Below are 6,930 nucleotides of genomic sequence, written 5' to 3' on the forward strand. Positions count from 1 at the left end.
TAAATAACAAGACATCATCAAAACAGCAACAAAAACAAAGAACACAGATAGCTTAGACTTTAAATAACACAGGATTACCTCATATAAAACAGATAAGGGAAAAAGAAAAAAAAAAATAAATTAGTTGTCTAGAGAGTTATACAACTACAACATTCCTTGTAATATAATAGGACGAAGATGAGGTTCCAAATAGTCAAGATATGGGGTCCAGACTTAACAAAACTGGCCTGTTTTTTTATGTAATACATAGGTAAGACGCTCCAGGGGAATTAACTCAAAAATTATCTTATGCCAACCTTTAAGTGATGGAGATTTATCACTAATCCAATTAAGTAAAATATTTTTCCTGGCAGCAAAGGCCAAAATATTATACAATTTCTTATTAGCAGATGAAGCAATGCGTCCATTAGGAATACCCAACAACAGTGAGACTGGGTCAAAATCCAACTGTATATTAAAGATCTTTTCCATTTCCCCCAGCACCAAAAACCAATAACTTGGCAGTCTGTTACATGACCACAGACAATGTGTTAAAGTACCAACTTCAATTTTACATTGGCGATGTAGAGGGGTTAAAAAAATGCCTGCGGTTAGGAGAAATATGGAGTCTATGTATGATTTTAAATTGTATTTCTTTTGTACGTGTACAAACAGATATTTTCCTAGCATAATGTGATGCCTTTCGAATATGTACTGACTTGTCTCACTTAAACTTCTAATGCACAGACGCTTCTTTATGACAAAATAAACATCCAAATGCAATTTTTCTGGTGCTTATTGTAATATTGCATTACAATATTGCGTTACTACGTAAAAAAGTAAGTAATTGCATTATTTAGAGGACAGGAGAGCTGTCAGTCAATATGGGAAATAAAATAACTTGTTTGAAAAAATAACTGCAAATTAAAAAGTAATGCGTTACTTTACTAGTTAGTAGTTATGAAAAGCCAGAAATGAAAGTTTGAGACTAAGAAATATTTTTACGCAACAGGCTTGATTCTGTACACAAACTTATATACAAGCCAAATCAGCTCAAAAACACTTGTTTCAGTTAAAATTAAATGCATCACATATGCATCACATGCATTTGAATATGTACTGATTTGTCTCACTTAATATGTACTGATTTGTCTCATTTAAACTTCTAATGCACAGACGCTTCTTCATGACAAAATAAACATGCAAATGTGAATTTTCTGGTGCTTATTGCTAGAAATATAAATGTCAAAGTTACTAAAGTAATATATTACAATATTGCGTTACTGCGTAAAAAAGTAAGTAATTGCATTATTTAGGGGACAGGAGAGCTGTCAGTCAATATGGGAAATAAAATAACTTGTTTGAAAAAATAACTGCAAATTAAAAAGTAATGCATTACTTTACTAGTTAGTAGTTATGAAAAGCCAGAAATGAAAGTTTGAGATTAAGAGATATTTCTACTCAACAGGCTTGATTCTGTACACAAACTTATATATTGCTAAACTGTAAAATAAATCGTTTTAATATCTCCATTTACATGTTTTCCAAATGATTTCCTCTTACCTGAAATGTTTCCTGAAGAGTGAACATTATCTGAGTGTGTCTCTTATCAGATACCTTGTAAAAGTCATTACTTGCATGCAGATTTCACATGATGTTTTGGGTTGCTGTATATTGCTTTTTCTTCTACGAAGTTATGCGCTGTTCAGACTTATTCTATTAATATTCTGATATTCTATGATGTCCTTCAAACATACTAATTGCATTATGAGTCTGACTTAAACTTAAACCAATGTCTCCATGCTGGTACAAACAGTTTTCTTTTCTTGGCATGCATGCAGTACTCCCACTGAACTGCACTAAATGTCACACTTTCTGAGGTTTGAGGTAAACTGTGCACTTGATGCAGGAAGCGAGATGTTTCCACTGACATAATTTTTCTGTCACTTAAATCACTGTGTTTCAATGTGAAGTGGAAAGCACATCATTTTGCAACCCAGAAAAGACTTTGTGTTGTGTTTATTTTGATGCAACACAAAGTATAAAGAGTCTACCAAATGCATTACATTTTAAAATGTAAAATATGTGTGCAAAGCCCAAGCTTTTTTTGCAACCTATAGTTCTTCACTACAGACACTAGGTGGCAGTGACATCTAAAGCTCCTGAATACCGTCATCAGCAGTCTGTGGGAGTGTTAAAGACAACAATGTTGAGCTTTGATAACACAGCCAACACTCGCTGACTCATCCTGGAGTGACGCCACACAGAGACAACGAGATACACACACCGCAGATCAGCCTCAGTCTCAGTCAATGTCCTTATGTAAGCACTGAAACACACTGTGCTGAGGCTGATCATGCATTTACATCATTGACATACACTAACTCTTCTGAGCACATAAAGGGGCTTGAGGGGCTTCCAGAGAACAGATAATCACAGAGACTCTTTTCATTTGTGCCAGTAAGTGAGCACCCAGAGCACCCTAGCAACTGCATAGCAACACATTACTAACCACTCAGAACAACCTAAGCTGCATAGCAACACACTATTAACCACTCAGAATACACATGCATAAGAATGCTCTGGCAACCATCCACAAAAATCTAGCAACTGCATGACACACTATTAGCAATTTAGAACATGCATGCAACTGCATAGCAATGCTCTGGCAACCATTCACAACACCCTATCAAATGCATGGCAACACACTATTAACCCACAGAACACATATGCAACTATGGCAACGTACTGTTAACCACAGAATGCATCTGCAACTGCATAGCAACACCCTGACAACCATTCACAACAGCATAGCAACACTTTGACAACCATCCACAACACCCTAGTAACTGCATGGCAACACACTAACCTACAGAACATATATTTAACTGCATAGCAACACCTTGGCAACCATCCACAACATTCTAACAACTGCATGACAACACACTAATAGCCAGAAGAACACATACTGTATGCAACTGCATTTCAACACCCTGACAACCATCAACAACATCATAGCAACACTCTGACAACCATCTACAAAACATTAGCAAATGCATAACAATACCCTGGCAACCATTCACAAACCCTTGTAACTGCACAGCAACACACTAACCTACATAACATATATTTAACTGCATAGCAACCCCCTGGCAACCATTCACAACATTCTAGCAACTGCATGGCAACACACTATTAGCCAGCAGAACACATACTATATGCAACTGCATAGCAACACCCTGGCAACCATCAACAACAGCATACAACACTCTGAAAACCATCCACAACACCCTAGTAACTGCATGGCAACAGACTAACCTACAGAACATATATTTAACTGCATAGCAACCCCCTGGCAACCATTCACAACATTTTAGCAAATGCATGGCAACACACTATTAGCCAGCAGAACACATACTATATGCAACTGCATAGCAACACCCTGGCAACCATCAGCAACAGCATACAACACTCTGACAACCATCCACAACACCCTAGTAACTGCATGGCAACACACTAACCTACAGAATATATATTTAACTGCATAGCAACACCCTGGCAACCATCAACAACAGCATACAACACTGTGACAACCATCCACAACAGCATAGCAACACTCTGACAACCATCCACAACAGCATAGCAACACTCTGACAACCATCTACAAAACCTAAGCAACTGCATAACAATGCCCTGGCAACCTTCCACAACACCCTGGCAACTGCATGGCAACATACACTATTAACCCACAGAACACATACTGTATGTAGCTGCATAGCAACTCTCTGGTAAACATCCACAACATCTTAGCAACTGCGTAGCAACACACTGTCAACCTGCTGAAAACATAATGTATGCAACTGCATGGCAACGCTCTGACAACTATCCACAACACCCTACCAACTGCATGGCAACAACTAACCCACAGAATTGTATATTCAACCGCAAAGCAACACCCTGGCAACCATCCACAACACCCTAGCAACTGCATGGCAACAACTAACCCACATAATTGTATATTCAACTGCTTAGCAATGCCCTGACAACCATCCACAACACCCTAGCAACTGCATAGCAACACCCTGGCAACCATCCACAACACACCATCAGTGTGCTGGTGAGCTTTCCATGAACAAATACCACATTTACTTATTAAAACCCATTATGTTTTATTGAAAGCACAGAGTTTCTTGGGAATGCATGCCCTGTATCATCAGCTGGCCCTATTTTTGAGTCTTGGCTCGGATGAATGAATTTGTTGGCTGTGAAAGACGAGCTGCAGTGTTGCTCAATAATTTAGAGTTTGTAACAGACGGCACATCGGCAGGAGAAGCAGCGGAGCTGCACTTGACTGATATGCCGTGACAAAACAAAAGGGAAATGAGGCAGCCATTGTTTTTATCGAAATCGGATCTTTGGAGTAGCTGATGCACGTCTTTTGTCCAGCCCAGTGTACACTTTGACATGGGAATACACCACAGAATTCTGTTTGGACAGCTTGAAGCAATGTTTGATGCACTGTGGGCTCCATAAATGTGTTTCTCGCATATCAAGTTTTGTTCTGTCTAAAGCACTCCAGTCTGTTGCATTGCTGTGTCTCCTCATCCATCATTTATTAAGGTGTGCCCATTTAGTTTCAGGCCTTATCAGTCACACGCCTGATAATGGCAGCTATAAAAGACATGGTTGATTTCTAATGCATGTTTGGAGTGTTTCTGATGGGTGAACATATAGATAATCTGCGCTGGTAGACACAGGTGACTGCGCTGCTGTCATACTTGAGCCAGATACAGACACTAGATAAAAAGAAGCCTTACATGATCTTATTGACAAGTTTAAATGGATCCCAAAGGAAAATAAACACATTCGAATACACTGTTACATTCTCTTTGCCTGTTTTCTGACATCTGCAGCTCCACGGCTATCTGTTGACAGGGTAATAACTGATAATGTAATCAGATTACCAAAATGAAGTATTTGTAATTAGACTGTGTTACATTTTTTAAATGCTTGTAATCAGACTACAGTTACTTTTTAGTGATTACATGATTACATACTCACATAATAGCAATAAATCATTAATTCTTCTTTTTCAGCTCTTTAAAAAGTTTCCTTCTAAAACAGAATGTCACTTATATACGCTTCGCTTATAAGTCTTCCAGTTTTGTGGACATTCACACAAAGACCTGTTAATATAATTGCACAAAAACTTGAGAGGCCACACAGCATTTGACTACTGGATCAATATGGTACAAGATTATCCTATTTAAATCAAGGCAATAGAGAGAGTTAGAGTTAGCGCAAAAGTATTCCAAAAGTAATCCAAAAGTAGTCTGATTATATTACCTAAAATGTATAATGTAATGAATTATGTTATTAACCACAAATATCTGTCATGTAAATTGGACTATTAGTAACAGACTACAATTTGTAAGTTATTTATCTATCACTACTGTCTGTTGATATGAGATTAATAATTTAATCATCATAATATCCTGGAAATACTGTGAGTAACCTGCATGCACATCATTTGATAACAAGTGTCTCTCTCTGTGCATCATTGGCCTTACGGGAAAATGAGCTCAGTAGGGGTAAATGGAAACTTTATGATCTGGTCAGCAGCTCTAAGTGACAACTGACATATCAGCCGCTAAGAGAGGATGATTTTGGCATATATGGCTCTTTGTAGATCCCCATTTAATCAAAACGGGGCAAAGTCACATCCATTACACTCCATTTCCTCCTGGCACAGGATATCACTTGTAATGAAAGCACCATTACCTTGATAATGGGGCGAATTGTCTAAGCAAATGAGGTGTGCTCCAAAATCATATATATATATATATATATATATATATATATATAACCCTAACAACTTAGCAACCCTCCAGCAACCGCCCAGAATACTATAGCAACACACAAACAGACACATAGTAACACCTTGGCAACCATTCAAAACAATAGCAACATCTTAGCAACCCCCTAACAACAACCTGGATCACCCTAGAAAGCACATAACAACATACTAACAGCATACACATCTTAGTAACCCTATACCTATGCCCTAGCAACCACCCAGAACACCCCAGCAAACACATAGCAACACACTGGCAACCATTCAGAACAAGAACACCCTAGCAACATCTTAGCAACCGTCTAGAAACCACCCTAGCAACATTTTAGCAACCCCCAGCAACCACCCAGAACACCCTAGCAACAGCTTAGGAACCCCAGCAATATCTTAGAAATGCCCTAAGAACCACCATAGCAACATCTTAGCAATGCCCTAAGAACCACCATAGCAACATCTTAGTAACCCCTAGCAACCACCCAGAACACCCTAACAACATCTTAGGACCCCCCTTGGAACCACCCTAGCAACATCTTAGCAACCCCCAACAACCATCCAGAACAACCTAGCAACATCTTAGGAACCCCTTTGGAACCACCCTAGCAACAACTTAGCAACCCCCTAGGAACCACCCTAGCAACATCTTAGCAACCCCCTAGGAACCACCCTAGCAACATCTTAGCAACCCCCAGCAACCACCCAGAACATCCTAGCAACAGCTTAGAAACTCCCTTGGAACCACCCTATCAACATCTTAGTAATCCACTTAGGAACACCCTAGCAACATCTTAGTAACCCCTAGCAACCACCCAGAACACCCTAGCAACAGCTTAGCAACCCCCTAGGAACCACCCTAGCAACATCTTAGCAGCCCCCCAAGAACCACCCTAGCAACCACCCAGAACACTATAGCAACACATTAACAGAAATGTCATATCAACCTTGTACCAATGCCCTAGCAACCACCCAGAACACCCTAGAAACATCTTAGCAACCACCCAGAACACTCTAGTAACTGCATAGCAACGCCTTGGCAACAAACTGTGATGGTGAGTTTTGCACTGGCAAACATCTTTACAAGTCTATTAAAAGCATACAAT

Source organism: Labeo rohita, chromosome 17 (genome assembly GCF_022985175.1).
Source record: "Labeo rohita strain BAU-BD-2019 chromosome 17, IGBB_LRoh.1.0, whole genome shotgun sequence".
NCBI lineage: Eukaryota > Metazoa > Chordata > Actinopteri > Cypriniformes > Cyprinidae > Labeo > Labeo rohita.